Genomic DNA, 20048 nt, shown 5'->3' on the forward strand with positions numbered 1-20048 from the left:
CTATTTTGATTGGTCTATAGATAGATGTGGATATATATCTTTTATATCCACATATTTTTTATGTGGATAGTGTGTGGATATATATCTTTTCTTCCTTATGTGCATGAGCTTTGTAGTGCTATCATTAATATGAAAACTTATCCTATATATTTTTTAAATTCACTTTCTCATTCTGCATCTGTATTTAAGGTATCCTGTATATTTATATCATTATTATTTTTATTATTATTATATTGCAGTCCTCTGACTTCTGCCCAAGGACCATCACAGATTTCTGAGATATTCTCTGAGATTCTGAATTTGTGGATCAGGATAGATGTTCAAGGAAGTTTTTTTTTTTTCTCTATATACCTGGGCAGGCACCGGGAATCGAACCCGGGTTCTCTGGCATTCCAGGCATGCGTTCTTGCCTGCTGAGCCACCATGGCCCACCCAAGGAAGTTATTTTTAGCAAAGATCTCTGGTGAGTATTATAAAGATGGCCATTGCATAATTCTTTTGAAACTTCTGTAGCTATGAAAGAAATATATATTGGTTAACTTGTAAAAACAAAAGCTATATGATCATGAACCATTTTAGTAAATTTTAATGTGTATTATTAATATAAGATGGTAAATTATTATCATAAAGGATCAAAAAATTAGAGAAATCAACACAAACTGAAAATGCAGTAATCTGTCTTCAGGTTTAGCTTTTTACTATATAATCAGTAGAAAACTTTTGGTTGGGCAACATACCTAAAGTAAAAATTAATTTTAGAGAATCAATATCATGAATGATATGAACACACTTGAAAGTCTAACATGTAAAATATTAATGGTAGCTGGAAAGGATGTCAATGATATTTTATCTATTTTAAGTAACTAGAAGTGGATTCTCTAGTTATTATGATTTTTATTCTGCCAGGAAATTTGTTTTTCTTTGTCAGTCATATTCATGCTCTGCCTGAACGTGAAGCTCAGAGTTTCTGACATTCATTTTCCAATATCCCCTGTGGTCTAGGGAGGCTTCCTAGATGCAGATCTGCCAAACCTGCTTCAATGCTGGGTGCTGTTGTGGTACTGAAATTACTATAACAATTTTTCTATGAATGTATATTCATATTGTCTCCTTTATTTACTAAAATATAAAGTAAGACAATAGAAGATTCATTAATACTTGCATCTTTTCCTTAATATTACAAGTAAAACTTTTATATTACCGAGAAAAACCTTAAAAATTCAGAAATTTCTAATCAGTGATATCAGAAAAAGCTTTTGCTCCAGGATATCTGCCTAATCAATTGCTGCTTAATTAGGTTTATAATTGCTAGTGATTCTCTCATTATAAGTAGAGGTTGATATTGATGTGTCACTTTAACTTATCTTCATAGTCCCAGTGTGCCATAAAAATCACCATCAATGCTCTTTTCCTATGCGCTCCACACTGGTGTTGATGTGTATACCTAATTCAAACAAAGACATGCAAAATATGAAATTGACCAACATTTCATTGGAAGAGTGGATAGTTACTATTCCTGTCTAAGCCCAGATTTCTTGATCTCTAAATGCTGTTTCTCAGTTTAATGGATTGAAGCAATTTACCCAGCAAATTCTTCATGCCTTCTTTTTTAAATGTAGGTTTCTAATTAAAAAAAATTTGCCTATGCAGAAAATGTAAAAGTTGATTCATTTTCCTGAAAGAATATGTTAGCGTGCCCTAACATTAAGTCCTAAATAGTTAAATCATTTTTAATTTTCTCTAGAATGAATCACAATATTCTTAAAAGAAAGTGCCTAGAATGAGGATTACTTCAATTAAAATACTTTCTTTCTGATATATAAATTCTAAGAGTTATTGTTGATTTAGCCGAATAATACTGAGACCATTGCAAGACAAAGGCAACCGTAAGTAGCCACATAAATCATGATATGATGGCATTAACAATTTCATGGGGTATGTAAATATACTTCAATATGTAAGGGAGTTCTCTGAGAAATTTAAATTTCTTTTATAACCTCATTATGTTAAAAGTTAGCTATATAGCTGAAGTGCATATTCACAGTTTAAGGCTTCCTTAAATTACACTGGAAAATTGTTTTATCATTGAAAAATGGATTATATAGCAGTTCTTATACAAATTCCTCTCATGAGACTGATTTTATTTTCTATCTTGAGAAAAGTTAACCTTAAATATATAAAGATTATCAAAGGCAGTACTTATTGCATGCAACCCACTAAATAAAAATAAATTTAAAAAATTTAAAAATTATGCCCTTACTTCCATATTGCATACCACTTTTCTCAGCTTGTCCTATTTTCCTCTCATATTTAGGATTCAATAAATGATGCTTCCAATTTTTTCTTCATATTTCTTATTCTGGACTTTAGTTATTGGAAAAGGTCTCAAAGTCAAAGTTATTGAATATTAGCTCTGAAATTTCTAATAATTTGAAAGCCCTAAAATATCTGCCCAATAGAGGATTTATTCAAGCTTCATTTATTCAAGCAAAATCCTTGCTCACTAAATATTGAACTGTTAAATGAAATCAAAGTTCAACTAAAACCAATCTATTGGCTTTTTCCAAGAACTTACAATTCACTGACATTGGGAGGCTACCCAGGAAAGAAGCAGAAAACCAGATAACAATGCACTGATCTTTGTCCCATCAATCTCACTAGTAGGAAAATACAAAATATTCAAAGTGGCTCCTTACTGTTTTTTTCTAAAGCAAACATTTGTTTTAATAAACCATAGTCCTATTTTTCTCAAAGTATGACTAGGTTATATTTACAAACTATTTTAGAAGTAGTAGTCACTAAAACATAACTAATTTTTCAAGTTTTAAATAGAAATAAAACAAGAAATATGTATCTTTAGTGTTTATATTCTAGAAAAATCTTGACTATCAGTTTCATATATTTACATTGATCCCCTTCAATTTTTTGTTGTTGTACAAGACTTTATTTTTACCTACGTAGTTACTTTTACAAATGTTTAGTTCTTCTTATGGTTTCAAGTTATTTCCTAGTGTCCTTTAGCATCTACTGTAGGGCAGGTCTTCTGATAGGGAGATTTTCAGCTCTTGTTTTACTTAATTTCTCCAATTTTGAAGGATAATTTTACCAGAAATTGAATTGTTGGTTGCTAACTTTTTATTATTATTATTATTATTATTATTATTTTAAAGGATTTTAAATATGCCATTCTACTGTCTTCTGGCCTCCAGGCCCATATTTTCTGATGAGGAATCTGCTGTTGATCTTACTGGAATTGCTTGCATGTGGGAAGCTACTTCTCTCTTGCTGCTTTCAAATCATCTCACTCTGTTTTTCCCCTAGGACTTTGACAATTTTTCTATAATGTATCTTGGTGTTGATATCTTACCATCTATCCTGCTTGGAATTCATTGAGCTTCCCAGATGTATATATTCATATCTTTCATCAGACTTGGAAATTTTGGATAATAATTTCTTCAATTACTTTGTATGGTCCTTTCACTGTTGTCCTTCTGGGACTCCAGTGATATGTAGGTCGCTGTGCTTGATGGTGTTCCATTGGTCCCTCAGTCTCTTCATTTTTCTCCATTTTTCTCGTTCTGCTCTGCACACTGGATAATTTAAGTGTCTTGTCTTTGGAGACACTTTAAAGTGTCTCCAAAATTATTGTTTGGTTGTCTTTTGTAGCTTCCATATTTTCATTTGGCTCAATGCTTTCTTAATTTCTTTTAGTTATTTCCGTATGGATTCCATTAGCTTGGTGAACATATTTAGGAGAACTGATTTAAAGTCTTTGGTTAATAATTTCAATGTATGAAATTCCTCAGGGATCTTTTCAGGAAAATTCTTTTTTTCCTATGAATGGCTAATACTTTCACTTCTTTGTGTGTTTTGTAATTTGTTTTTGTTGAGTGCTAGACATTCATACTATTCTCTTCTTATTATTCTGGAAATCCAGTTTTCTCACTCCTGTGGGATTACTGTTTTTGTTTTCTGTTGTGGTTGAAAGCTGGAACCATTGATCTGTGAACTTTCTAACCTATTTTGCTTCTAAATGAGAGCTAGAAAGAGAAATGAGAAAAAAAAAATCTAGATTATGCCTCTTCAAGACTTCTATGCCATATTGCCTGAGGTTCATATGAACAGCAGCTGCCCTCACAGCCATTCTGTAGTCACCTCTTCTGCCTGCTACATGGCAGGGGTTAGCAGATGTCAATTTCTGCATGAACTCTCCAACTTTTTAATGCCTTCAAATTTTTGGTGGAAAGAGTTTATTTCTTACAAATTTGCCTTGTATAAAACTGCACTGCTAATGATTGAAATACATCATCCTTTTCCAAATATTCATGTTAAAATTACTAATTTATGAATGTTTATAACTAAAACAGCATGAAATACAAGATCAGAATTTCTGCTTGCTTATTTAATTCACGCAATTCTTTAAATTCACAAAATTCAAACTTTGATATACAATATTTGATTTTTAATCAGGGTATACAATAAGTTTATTAAAGCATAAGCCATTTACATAGATAAGATTTTAAATTAATAAAAAGAACCCAGGTCAGTGGTGACGGAAACAAGAAAAGAGTGTAGAATGAATATGTGGTGTAGCTTGGATGGGTATAGACATATCAACAGGTTCATTGTTTTCCTCCTCAAAAGTAAAATTGAAAGCTATTCAAGAATGCTAAAAATTCAGTAGTCCCTAGAGCCTGATATTATGCTATACCCAAATTGAGAGATGGATTAACCACATAACTAATACTGATGACCATTATCTAACTCAATTTGATATAAATTTTGATTTCATTCCCTATTTAATATAGAAATTTGCTTTGGCTAGAAAGTGTTCATTTTTTCCATTTTTGAAATGTAGCTCCTGTATTTTATTCTATAATCTCCCATGGTATTGAATTATGTGGTTTGACTTTACACTATGTGAAGATTAAGTATTCCTTTTTGTTCCTTTTAAATTAACTTTCCATTAGTTTTGAGTGATCTCTCCTTCTTGTATTATGGAAAAGCATATAAAAAGGAGCTTATCAATTTTTACTATACCCTTCACAATCTTGAATAACTCAATTATATTCATTCTATCTCTTCCAGGTTAAATAATCTTGGCTTTTCTATTTTCCTTTTGTATATGCATAAGTTTCTTTCTACTCTAACCATCATGTGTGTCCTTTTGTGAACCTTTTCATCCTTATCTTCCCTGAGTGTTGTATCCAAACTTAAGACAGGACTTCAAAATGAAGTACTATACATATAATTATAACATATATTAGTGTCAGTAATTTGCATTTATATCCCATTTCATTTATGTAAAGTGCTTCAGTTTGTCTTTAAAACATTGCTGGGAACTTACTAGCATATGCTTTTGGAAAGAGAAAGTACAAAGAGTTGAAGCTAATCCCAAATCATTCAAGGTATGTCTTAATCATCTGCTTAAATCGACAACATAAAAAGGTCTTTTTCATTTAAATAATGTATTTACAATGCTAGACTATTGATGGAAACTTATTGTTAGGCCTTGTTAGTTTTTTTTTTTTTTTTTTTTTTTTTTTTTACCAATAGAAGGAGCAAGTGAACAAAATGATGGTTTTGGTATAGTTATTTTTTTTCAAACAAATAAGAACACTCCTTACTGTGAGAGTGACTTAGAAAAGTATAACTTTGCCATTTATTCTGAGTTTAAGATATTTTTCCAAAGAATAATGCATATCCAATATTTAAAAATTAAAGGTAATTATACTCAAAATTAACTGGGATGAATTGAATTTAAGAAATACTGTTAGACACATAGATTTCTGATTTATGTATGAGGAAATATTCCCATTCTTTTGTAGATTAGATATGATGTTCTGATAACTACAGTTATACACAACCTTGTTTTGGACTCTTATGGACCATAGAAGTCCTCATGCTTTATTCCTGTCACATTATCTAAGGCCTAAAATTGAGGTTCAATATTATATGCTACCTTGAAAACTGGTGAAATTAAGAGGGACTCACATGGCTTAAGGTACATTCTCCTCTCCATTCTGCTCCTCATCTAGCCAAAATCCTTTTTACTTCGTCAACTTCAGTTTCTACTTATCTCTGAGTGGTATTGGGTGATAGGTATCAGCTCCCTGCCAGCCCAATAAATTATTCAAATAAATCAGTGAAATTCTCCCCTGGGAATCAGGAGACACTTTTTCATTTTGAAATTGCAAAGCCTGCACCCACTTAGCCCCTGGTTCATTCTGTCCCTGAGGGCAAGCAGAGTCCATCTACCCTTTGTTCTGGGTTGTGTTCTCCTGTCTCCTGTTGTGAATATATACGACAAACTGCCATAGATCTCATTTGTCTAGTGTTGGGTGTTCTGTATTCAGTCATCCCCATAACCCTAGTGCAGGAATCCCTCCTACACCAATGGGGTGAATAGGAGTCCATCAAAATATCACAAAATGTATGTTTCTTCATCATGTGATGCATTGTCCATCGGTGCAGGGAAGCCTTAAAGTGTATTTCATTTGCAAGCATGCCTATAGCCCATGTTGTTCTACTTAAAAATTGTGAAGAATTGACATTTACAAATGAGCATGAAGGTTCTCCAAAAGTATTTTCTATTCTACAGGCCCCTGGGGAAGGAGTCTTGGAAAATTGGTTCTTTTGATGAAAACAAATTCTTAGGAACTCCTCTGGTTTTGCTAGCGCACTCAAATTTCTGCATTTTCAGGAAGCTTGGGAAATGTCACATTTCCATTTGGCATGCAGAAAAAACGGCAGGAGAAAGCAAAGATTACCTCAAGAGTAGAAATAGGGAGCTCATATTAATAAATATTAAATTTATTCAGAAGATTCTATGTGCCAATCTATATTAGGCCATTAACTCATTTAATCTTCATGCTAACCCTAAAAGACAGATTTTACTTCTACATTTAAAATATTAGGAACCCGATTCTGAGAGACATTATATAATTTTTTCAAAGCATGTAACTGGTGAATAGTAGAACCTTGTTCTGTCAGTTAAAAAACCCGTTTATTTTTCATTACACTAGAAAGTCAAACAACACAATCAATCATTCCATATAATGAAGAAAGAAAGCCAAAAAGAAGAAAAGAAAGGAAGAAAGAAAGACGTAGATCAAGGGACAACAGTTTTGTTGCTTCTTTATTTTTAAAATATGACCAAGTAAAACTATGGCAATTGGGTGATTATTGTATTTGCTTTTAAAAGAAAGAACCCTCAATTTACCTTCCAATAAAATTACCATGGAAACAAGTGGTCCTCTTACCTTTATCTCATCACTTATTGTTGAAAAGTATGTGAGAAGTGCTACATAAAGAAAACCAATCTCAAATTTAGAAATGAAATTAGGAAGTATAAAGTACCAGAGCCATCATCTTCTAAAGCCATTGAAAATGCCCAGAAGTTCCCTTTAGAAATCTTCATCTTGAGTCTTATTCTCTTCTAATTAACATTGCCTTTCCTTAAGTATCAACATTCATGATAAAAATAAAAAACCTAGTTTACTGGCAGATCAGTTTTATTTAAATTTACTATTTGAAACTACTTTTTTTGGTTCTTTTCACATTAAATATTTTACTGATGATTCAAGATCTGTAATCTTTTATGGGGATGCCTGGTGAAACCTAGAAACCTAATTTATATCAAATTGTTTACATGGAGAATACATCCTATTTCCCATCAATGGACTGACAGTTTTATTACTGTAGGAAAGGGGAAGGGTCTTTATTACTAGATTTGCTAGATTTACAAAACAAAAAAAAAACAGTATTGTAAATTTTAAAATACATTGTATTTGAAATATGTTGAGCAATTTTTCTATTTGAAACAGAAAAGCACAGTTCCTCTTTCAAATATCTTCATAATTCTTGAATATGTTTTGGTTAATAACCCTGTGTACTAAAAAGCTTATTAGAGGTGATATTACATGTATCCCTGGTTTTGATTCACATTTAACACATCATTATAACTATTAGTGAATGAATATAAGTTAGATTAATCAAAGATGTTCTATGCCCTCCAACCTGTAAATTAGTTTGCTCATTTCTCTTGGCTTTAGAGAGATTATTATCATCATAATTTGTTTTTAAATTTGGGAATAGAAAAATAAACAACACTGTCTCTTTCTGTCATTTACTTTTTGGAAAATCTTCCACATTTTCAATTTATGTGACTCGTGAGAATGGTAAACTGATATTTGGTATAGAAGCTATAAATCTATACTGTAGGTAAACTTGATAGGTTAGTAATGGGTTCCTGTAGTCCATATTTCAATGCTCCCTGATCATAAAATGCAGCTGGGAGATTTGTAACAATAGAGACTTGTCTTCACCTTTACCTTCTGATTAGTATGTCTGGGTAAGAGACCAGGGAAACTGTACTGCCAGGATTTCACTTTATACTTATTATGAATAATTAGCAATAACTATTTATCTATGAAAATTTAAAATTTTAACAATCCACAAAGCTATGCACGCCCTGTAACCTTCATCATTTACTTGCACAATACATTTTGAGAAACATTACTCTTTGAAAATAGTAGAAGGGCCATTAATTATAATACTTTTTTTTTTTTTTTTGGTAAATGATGCATTGATGGAGCTTAATGATGGAGTTGGGGCAAAATGTTGGAGTAGATCAGTCATTAAATAAGGCATTCTTATGGCATTTTTAAAGAAGTCCATGATACAGATCCATGATGAAAGTAAATTCAGAATATCTTGGTCTCTGTGTCACTCTGTGTCGCTTAGGGGTCAAATCATGTATTCCTCAAAAGACATGTTCAAGTCTTAATCCAGTTTCCTGTGGGTATGAACTCATTTGCAGTTAGCACCTTTGAAGACATTAGTTTTAGTTAAGGTGTGGACTTCGAAGATCCTTTTTAGATAGGCCAAAATGAGTCAGGGTGAACCTTCATCCATATGACCGAAGGCCTTATAAAGAGAAGAAATTTGGACACAGCCAGTCAGTTGAAACCAGAAATCAGTAGAAGCCACTGAATGAGCAAATCATCATATAATGAAAGACAGGGATACAAGCCAAGAAACTCCAAGGATGCAGCAAGCCCGCACAAGAATCCTACAGACTCCAGGAGAACAAATGTCTAGTTGAAGCCTTGATTTTGGACTTCAGCCTCCACAACCTTGAGACAATAAATTCCTGTTTTTAAGACAACCAATGTTTGGTATTTATCATAGCAGCCCTAGCAGTCTAAGAAGTCTGCATATCAGTTTTCTATTGCTAATATAGCACATTATTATAGAATTTGTGACATGACAACCCAGATTTATTATCTTATAGTTCTTTAGGTGAGGTCTGAAATGCATCCAAAAAGTTAAACTCAATGTATCAACAGAGATGCACTCCTTCTGGAGGCTCAAGGTGGAGAATCTATTTCCTTGATCTTCCAGCTTCTGTAGTCCCCCTGCAACCCTTTACTTGGAGCCCCTCCCTCCATCTTCAAATTACATCTCTCCAGCTCCATATATCCTCCCTAACTCTGACTTTTTGCCTTTCCCTGTGACTACATTGGGCCTATCCAGATGATCCAGAATAATCTTCCCATTTTAAAATTATTTATTTAAGCAAATCTGAAAATGTCTTTTGCCATGTAAGATAACATATTCACAGGTTCTGGGGATTAGGACATGGACATTTTTGGGGCTATTATTTTGTCATTCTGTGAGCCAGAGTATGGGAAGATGAAAATAATTTAAAAATGACAGCCAGGAGTTAAATTAGTGACTAGAGATGTAGGGGAAGGAACAGACTGAGTGTGAAACACATTGCATGTAAATGTTCATGAATTGTTAATGAGTTCAGGTATTCATTTTTTTTTTTTGATACACTGGAGAATGGTGCTCAAGATAATGTTAAAAGACAGAGTAATAAAGACAGAACTATAAATTTGAGAGACATTAGTATAGAAGTAATCATTTATTATGCTGGTCTGGCTAAGACTACCAAGTGAAAATATACAGAGAATAGAAGATTCTGGAGGTAAGATTCTGGAAGGGAAAAAAAGAGAGTTAGTAAAAGATCAAAGATCCATTAGACCTAGAGGCAAAAGAGTTTTATGGAAAAGATTGAGCAAAGAATCACCTAAGACTGAATCTAAGAAAGTTATTGAATTCCATGGAAGAAACAATCAGTGCATAGCATCAATACCTGTTGAGAACTTAATCTATGCCAGCCACTGTGCTAGGTATTTTACAGAGATTAAGTCCTCTTGTCATCGCACTAAAGCTGCAGGGTAGACAATATCAAAGGCTTTTCAGTTAAGGAAAGAGGGGCCAAGTGGTTGACTAGCCTTTCTATGATCATCTATCTAGTAAATTGCAGAGTGTGAAATCAGGTGTGTCTAGTTCCCAAAACTGTGATCTTGTTTGTTAAGTTTGGGGGGTAGAAATGATTCAAGAATGAGGAATAGTAAACAACTATACAAACTATACAAACAAATAAAGTCAATATAGTGAGTGTATGCTTCTCTTTTGAAGAATGAGAAGAAGAAAAGTGATTCAACAGGGCAATCCTGTTGAATCATTAAGTATAAGCATTTTAGTAAAACAAAATAAAACAAGTCTTTTTTGATAGTTATTTCCTTGAATGCTAAGGATAGAAGAGAGAGAAGAGATCATTGATGGACATGCTTTCTTAGAGAGACAGAAAAGAAAGAAATTAAAACTTGAAGGAAGAATCAGCCTTGGAGAGGAATCCCTGCAGTCCAATCTTCCTATCCATTAATATCATGACTCCCTCTGAGTTCCAGGCCAACATCTTACCTGCTTAGATAGCATATCATTGGTATTTATAGTTCCTGGGCTATGCCCATATGGTACCTTCATCATGAAATGTTCTGCTGCATATTCTCTATGTAGTAAGATTTCATTAACTGACCAAAAGTCTGAAGGAATATGATCCTCTTTCATTAAATTGCATCTGATTCCAATTACAGAACTATTCTCTTCTGTTTACTTTTACATTGTATACCTCTCCTTATAACTGACTTCGTTTTGGGTCATAATCATAATAATTATAATTACAACTATGATATTTTAGCATCCATAAGGACCAGATACTATGTTAGATGCTTCAATTACAACTCATTTAATGCTCACACAGCCTTATATCTTCATTTTATCAAAAAAAAAAATGAGGTTAAGAGTAAATTTTAAAGTTTAGCTAATAACACATAGCTAAAAGAGAAATCAACACTCCTTACTTGTCTCAGGCGACTTTTGGTGGTAAGCAAAATAAATTATGCAAAATAACTTAAATGAAAAAGAAATGGGTATAGTTTTTCTAATGACATACATTTGACAAAATCCAGGAAAGACTGTATATCTGGGCTTTAGGGAGAGGATAAAACTGAAACAACTCTGGAGATCTAAGGAACAGGGACATGAGGCCTGTACCCTCATGCTCCAATGTTAGCATGGTCCCATGACCAATTAACTGCATCTATACCCCTTTGGAATTTGAGTCAAGAACGACACTAATAAAACTAAACCATCTTATTTTATGAGACAAAAACTGAGCAAAAATATATAAAAGTGCCTTTTAATGATTTGATCACCAATTAACATTTTAATGAAGAGAGTGAATAGTTATTCAGCATTCATTTTCTTGTAAAAAAAAGGCTTAAATCTTATGAAAGAGAGAAATTAATTGGAAGATAGAATGACATCTCACAGAAGCCAGGTACAGTAAGGCAATCTGAAACTCTCAAGGAACTGGACATGAAACCTGGGAAATCAGATGCTTAGATCATGTTACCCAATGGCATGTGTGTGATTTCTTGTCTCTGCTTCTGTTTTTGGATTGATATCTTTATCTCTTTGCTGATGGATTTTCTTTGCTTATCAAATGCAGTTGTACAGAGTTTTTCAGACCAAATTTCCATTAGTGATTACACTACTTGAATATTAACTTCATGATGTGTGGTAGTTAGATTTAGTTGTCACCTTGGCCAAGTGAAGGTGCCTAGTTCTGTTGCTGTGGCCATGAGCCAATGGTACGTGAACCTCATCTGTTGCTCATTATATCTGCAGTCGGCTAGGAGGTGTACCTGCTGCAATGAATGATTTTGAGTTAATTAGCTGGTACTTAAATGAGAGAGGGCAAAGTAGCACAGCCCAAGCAGTTCAGCATACCTCATCTCAGCACTCACAGCTCAGCCCAGGCCTTTGGAGATGCAGAAAGAAATCTCCCTGGGGAAAGTTGTTGGAAGTCAGAGGCCATTTCCCATGTAAGAAAGAACCTCAGTTGAAAGGTTCTTAGCTGCCTTTCCTCTGAAGAACTAATGGAATAAATCCCCTTTTATTAAAAGCCAGTCTGTCACTGGTGTGTCGCATTCTGGCAGCTAGCAAACTAGAACATGATGGAAAGAAAATGATCAATCCAGTTTGGTTTGTTTGGTTTGGTTGTTCACCACTGGGCAATAGCTGACTCGGGCGCTTTTTGTCCCATGCTCTGCCACAAATTCAGCAGTGGCTGGAGGAGAATATGAGATAAGGATAGGACAGGCTGATGATGATCCATCATAAAGAAGACACTATGTACCAAGAAAGACTCCCAAGATTAATATCCCTGTTTTCCCCCTCAGGGTAAAACAAAGAAAATTCCATGTCCACTCTTATGTTTTGGAAATATATATAATTAGCATATTAAGTTGGATTTAATAGTCTAACTAGTAATAACAGGTACTAATTTAACAAGATAGTATGATGAGGGTTTTTAAAAAGGTTTATAAAAAGAGAAATAAACATTTCTACCCTTTGATACTTTTGTTCTTGTCTAATTCTGTCTTAAAATATGTCAAGCTAGTGATTTGCGTCCATTTTTATACTGAAGGGAAATTATTCAAACCTCCATAATGATTTCCTTATGTGCCTGTGTAAGCCTGAAAAATCATCCTAGGATCTTGATTGATGAATTTGCTACTATCTCAGGTTTTAAAATTAATTGGAGAGAAATGAAACTTGTAATACAACTTTGTGCTGCCTGCACAGCATGCCTTCAATGTAAATCATTAAATGAACACCAGAGGGAATTAAATATTTTGTAATGGTATAAAAATAAATTTAAAAGAAATGCAAAACTTTCAAATATACTAAAGTTTTAAGTCTATTATGATAGAATGATTACATGTAAAATTCTGTGCTCTAGAAAATAGTACACTAGAAAATAAGGTTAAATTAATGTTTTAACATGTTCAGGTTTTTGTTCATTTTGTTTGGTTTATAGAAGAATGTTTCTATTATGTTTACTATAGTGTAGCCTAAATTTCATTAAATAATATTTCTTGCTCAACATTTCCTGAAGCGGAAATCCATTCTACTTAATCTCTCACAGGGAATCAATCTTCTTACGTGGTCAGGACTCTGAACTCCAGATAGAGAATTAGGGCTCCATTTCCTGGGCACAGATGGCTCTAGAGGTTGACAACCTACTTAGTGGTATTTCTGAAGTTGGTCTGTTTGCATTCCCTATCTTGCTGTTTTTTCTTTTGAATGGGTAACCTTTTAGCTCTTAGATTTCTGATGTCAATGGTTTATTTGGATGATGCTAGGAGTGCTAGGATTCTATATTTTGGATTGCAGGCATGGTCCTTCCCCCAACCCTTATCTTTCCTATGATATTTTTCATATGCAATGATTAGCACATTAATAATTTTATTTTGAGTAACTTTTTAAAAAAATATTTTTATTGACAAATCTTCACACGCACACATTCCATACATGGTATGCAATCAACAGCTCACAATGTCATGATGTAATTGTATAGGCATCACCATGATCATTTTTTACAACATTTGCATCACTCCAGAAAAATACTTGTATGTACCATGCCCCTTACCTCTCCCTCTCATTGACCACTAGTATTTCCCTCTACTCAATTTATCTTATCCTTTGTTCCCCCTACTATTTATTTATTTTTTATCCTTTTTTTTTTACTCAAACGTCCATACCCTGGATAAAACGGAGCATCAGATACAAGGTTCTCACAATCACACAGTCACATCGCAAAAGCTGTATCTTTATACAATCGTCTTCAAGAATCAAGGCTATTGAAACATAGCTTAACAGTTCCAAGTACTTCTGTCTAGCCATGTCAATACACCATAAACTGAAAAGATATATTTATATAATGCGTAAGAATAACCTCCAGGATAGCCTGTCAACTCTGTTTGAAATCTCTCAGCTGAAACTTTATTTTGTCTCCTTTCTCTCTTCCACCTTTTGGTCAAGAAGTTTTTCTCAGTTCCTTGATGCTGGGTCTTGGCTCAACTTGGGATTTATATCCAATGTTGCCAGGGAGATTTAAACCTCTAGGAGTCATAACCCACATAATGGAGGGCAGTGAGTTCACCTGCTGAGTTGGCTTAGAGAGAGAGGTCACTTATGAGCAACCAAAAAGTTCTCTGGGGGTGAATCTTAGTCCTAATTTTAAGTAGGCTTAGCATATCCTTTGCAAGAATAAGTTTCATAGGGAAGAACCCTAAGATTGAGGGCTTGGCCTATTGGTTTGGTTGTCCCCCATGCTTGTGAGAATATCAGAAATTTTCCAAATGGGAAGTTGAATATTTCCTCCTTTCTCCCCAGTCTCCCAAGAGGTCTTTGCAAATACTTTTTTATTCACTGCCCAAATTACTCTGGAGTATATTGGGGCATCACACTAATCTGGAAAAACCAACCAAATTTCATACCCTATTCAAGATTCCATGTTCTTATGCTGTTCAACTAAACTGACTATACAAGTTACATTAGTATATGCACTATCCAAAATATAAATTTTGCAAAAATATATATCTTTCCCTTTGGTCTTACACAAAAGATGAAGTTTTAAAATATGGACAATATTATCCTTTACCCTGTATTCTGACTCGCCTTAATTCTATCCAGATCAACCTAATTCATTTCTCTACTCAGAGTCTGATCACTTTTTCAATCTTGTAAACAATTCCTGTTTGGGGTGCTGTTGACTTTCATAGCTTCAGAGCTTTAACTCTGAGCCTCAGGTGTCACATAAATACCTGAAATTTCTGGGAACAGCCAGGTTAACTGCAAGCAGTTCAGTATCTCAGAACTTATAAGTAACAGTTGCAATTCCTGAATATATGTGACTGTTATAAGCACTTATAATCTACAAACCTTTACAATAGACCCTGACCTGATAACCCATGTTGTCAAATTCAGTTCACTGAGTTTGTATATTATATTCATTCCATAAGATTGGAGTATGATGATATTTGCCTTTTTGTTCCTGACATTTCATTCAACACACAGTCCTTAAGGCTTATACATCTAGTTGCATGCCTCACAACTTCATTCCTTTCTGCAGCTGCTCCCTAGTCCCTTACATATACACCATAGTTCTCCCTTCTATTCCTCAGTTGTTGTACCCTTAGGGCACCTGCATCCATTGTGGATCATGAACACTGCCATTATAAACACCAGTGTGCAAATGTCCATTCGTGTCTCCACACTCAGTTCCTCCAGGCATATACTGAGCAATGGTGTTTTAGGCTCCTATGGCAACCCCACCCCTAGCCTCCTGTGGAACCACCACACTGCCCTCCAAGGGGCTGCATAATAGGATATTCTTAAAGAGAAATAATATCTATCTGTATTAATAGCACCGTTCCTAAAATATTCCACCCAAGACTTTTCTTCTGTCTGTGTCTATAGGTTTAGCAGTAGTGTGCTCATTTTCATTATTGTATAGTAATCCATCTTGTTTCTATACCACAGTTAATCCATTCCTTTGGCAGTAAAAATTGGGATTATTTACCGATTTTTTGCTATTGAAAATACAAATATAGACATGTTGTTGATTTCAGTGTAAGAAATGGAATCAGTTTACTTGCATAGTGAAAAAATGCATATTTATTATATGTGTAGAATCCTTACTGTATCATATTAATGTTAATACCATTCCGTTAACAAAAAAAAAAGTGACTATCTTGTTTGTTCATTGTGCTGCTAAGGGCCACTGAAAGGAGAAAAAAATCACTGATACAAACATATTTGTCTTCACCATAATTTAAATGTAGTCCTTCTATTTAACCAGTAACATGAAGATTTCTCTAGTTTCCTAGCAGATGACCTCTATTCTGTTATGGAAATTTCATTTCAGAGATTACTGAAAGTTTTTGTCATGCTGTTGCATTTTGTAATGCTTTTTTGCCACCAAGTTACATGGTCAAATTAAATAAACTTTAGTAAATACTAATCAGCCACATGAAAAAAATTTCTTAGTTTTAAACTAATTATATGTCATAAGGAATATTATGTCATAAGGAATATAAACTAATTATATGTCATAAGGAATATTACCAAATATTACTTGGTAATAATGTATCTTATTTTTTATGTGTCACTGAATTTGGATTGCCAACATGTTTTTAGGATTTCTGTGTCTTTTCTTATGAAGGAAATTGTCATATAACTCCATTCTCAAGCTGTTTTTCTCTGATTTTGACATTGCAGTAATACTTGCCTTATAAAATGAGCTAGGACATTTACACTCTTTTTATTATGATTCTCTGGAGGATTTACATAAAATGGAATTATCTATTCAATTAAATTTTGGTTAAACTCACTTAGAGAACTAATAGAGGGTGGTGTTTATATGTCAGGAATATATAAACTACTGATTTGATTTAATCATTCTAGAATTATTCATATTTCCTATACTTTGAGTCAAATTTAGCAAATTTTGCTTTTCTAGGAATATTTCTAACTTTCAACTCTATTTTCTCTCTCTCATTTTTCTTTTTTCAAAATATCATCTCTATTACTGATATAGAGGTTATAGAAGAAGAAATTGGCTTGGAACTCCTTGGCACATGGACTTCTAATATTCCCTTTAACTGAACTTTCTCTCCCTTGGTGGAAGCCTGCCCCAATAAAATCACAGTGTGTAATAGCAGAGGATGTATGATTTCCAAAGACTGACAGATCCCAAAAGGAGAATGCATAATGATAAGTTGAGATGAGCTGAACACCTGATATTCAGAGAAATGAGGGTCCTGTAATCAAATATTATCTCAGCATGGCTTACAGTGTATAGCATTGTAGCTTTGAACACTGGCTGTGCTTTAAAATTTATTTGGGGTTTTAAAGAGTAGTGATACCCAGTCCTAACACAGGCCGATTGAATTAGGGGTGGATAGTGGCTGACCCATGCAGTAATACAATATTTAACCCCCTCCCTCGGCAACTCTTATGTGCGCTGAAGTTCAGACCCTCTGTGCCCTCATTTTGCTCCCTGCCTACCTAACCAAACGTGTCAAAACACTCTCCCTAAAGCTCACCATTTTCCAAGCACATAACTTTCTTTTTTTTTCCTTATTTTATTGTAGAGTAAGTTAAGGTTTACAGAACAGTTGCAAAGATAATACAGAGCATTTTCGTGTGCCCCAAGTTCAATTTACCTTGTTCACATCTTTTATTAATATGGTACATTTTGCACAATAAATGAACCAATATTGATGTATTGTTACTAACTAAAGTCCATACTGTATTCAGGTTTTCTTAGCCTTTATCTAATATACTTTTACTGTTTCAGGATTCCATCCTTAATACCACATCACATTTAGTTGTCATGTCTCCTTAGGCTCATGTCTCCTTAGGCTCCTTCTGTCTTTGATGGTTTCTCAGACATTCCGTTTTGATGCCTGTGACCATTTTGAGGAGTTCAGATGAGGTATTTCAAAGATACCATCAATTGGGATTTGTCTGATATGTTTCTCTTGATTAGCCTGGGGTTATAGGCATTGGGAGGAAGACCAGAGCAAAGTTCCCTTCTCATCACATCATATCAAGGCCAAACTATCAGAAAGACTAACTACTGCTGATGCTAATCTTCAATTGGCTGAGATAGTGTTTTTCAGGCTTCTGCACTGCAATGTGACGCTTCCATTTCCACACTGCTATTTGGAGAAAGTTTCTATGCAGAATTCACACCTAAGAATGGGAAGTTACGCTTCACTTCCTTGAGTGAAGAGTATCTCTATATAAATTATTTAGAATTTGTCAGCACTGGATATTCATCTATTCTTCTCCATTTATGTGCTAATCCCATTATTTATTTCTAGTAGTATGGATCGCGGATGTTTAGTCCATACTTTGGATTATAATCCACTACTATTTCATTCACTGTCTTGCTCAAATTGCTCCAGCTTTAGCCACTGGGGATTATTTTAATTGTCTCATGGGTCCTTTAGACACAAAATCCCATCATTTTGTTGTTTTTTTTTAGTACATCCTTACTTACTTGCAGTACACATTGCTCTGTGCTCATCTTGCATTTATTTTACCCACTCCTAGAATCGTATTTCTCCAAGGAGTCGTGGTTCCTGTATTTGGAGAACTGTCTTAGAAACCAAGATCTGAGTGCTAAGTAGAACCCATTCCACATGGAGTTATATTGCTTCTGGGTCCTCTCAGTTGACAAAGCAAGGAAATATCTATTTGTAATACTAAACTGATGTGTCTATAGATTTAGCTGATATAAATACAGATATAGATATCTGTGTTCCATCTAGTTTTTGGTAATCATAAAGTTACTATAAACCTTTACATGCAGGATTTTGTGTGAACGTATGATCTCAAACTAGTTTAGTAATATCCTAGGAGCGTGGGGCGGGCAGTGGTTGCTCAGTGGCAGAATTCTCACCTACCATGTTGGAGACCCGAAAACTAGGAGAGTGACTAATGCTTGTATGGTACAATAATGTTAATTTTGTAAGAAACTGCCAAACACTGTTTCCAAGTGGCACTTTCTTTCTCAGCAGCAATGTGTGAAAGTTCATGTTACTCCACATCTTTGACAGCAGTTGGTATTTTCATTTTAGCCAATCTGAAAAGTATTTTACCCACTTTTAATTGGATTTTTTCTTTTATTGCATTTTTGTGTTTGCTTACTGTGTGGCAGGGGTCACATTTCATTCTTTTCCATGTGAATGTCCCATTATAGCAGCACCATTTGTTGCATGCTTTATTTTGGAGTCTGTGGGCTGGGAATCCAACCCAGGTCTCCCACACAGCAGGCAAGAATTCTATGAACTGGTAGATATGCACCCAACCCCCACCCACCTTGCTTTTATTGCATCTCAAAGTTCTGTGAATATTTTGAACACAAGTCCTTCATCAAGTATGTATTTTGCAAATAATATCTCCCATCTATGGCTTGTATTTTCATGCTCCTTTATCTTTTGTGAGAAGTATTTGAATTTAATAATGTCCTCTTTTCTTTTAATGAAATATGCATTTGGTGTCATGTTAAAAACTCATCACAAAACCCAAGTTTGGTTAGCTTTTCCTCTTTGTTTTCGTCTAGAAATTTTATATTTCTGCATTCAATATTTAGGGCTATGATCCACTTTGTGGTAATTTTTGTCAGATATGTAAGGTCTAAGTCTATGTGCATTTTTCTATTTGCATGTGAATGTCCAGTTATTCCAGCATCATTTGCCAAAAGGCCATCCTTCCTCCACTGAATTGCCTTTTCATCTTTGTAGAAAGACATTTCTATATTTGTGTAGGACATTCTTTGTTCTCTTCAATGATCTATTAATTTGCAAATACCACACTGTAAAATTACTGTAGCTTTATTGTAAGACTTGAATTTACATAATTTGAATTCTCCAAATTTGTTCATCTATTTTGCTATATTAGGTCACTTCTCTTTATATATAAATTTTAGAATCAGTTTATCAGCATATAGAAAATAGCTTACTAGGATTTTGGTTGGCATTCAGTTGAATCTACAAACCAGGTTGAGAAAAATTGACATCTTAAAAATCAGGTTAAAAAAAATAATGTGTTTGCCAGTCCATGAATGTGAAATATCTCTCCATTTGCTTATATCTTTGCTTTCTTTCATCATCGTTTTTTAGTTTTCCATCTATTTATGGAATATGTATATATATATATTAAACATACTACACATTGGGGTGAGTTTATACCTAAGTATTTGATACTTAGGATTTATACCTAAGTATTTGATTTTTTTATACTATTATGAATATTATTACTTTTATAGTTTC

Source organism: Tamandua tetradactyla, chromosome 5 (genome assembly GCF_023851605.1).
Source record: "Tamandua tetradactyla isolate mTamTet1 chromosome 5, mTamTet1.pri, whole genome shotgun sequence".
NCBI lineage: Eukaryota > Metazoa > Chordata > Mammalia > Pilosa > Myrmecophagidae > Tamandua > Tamandua tetradactyla.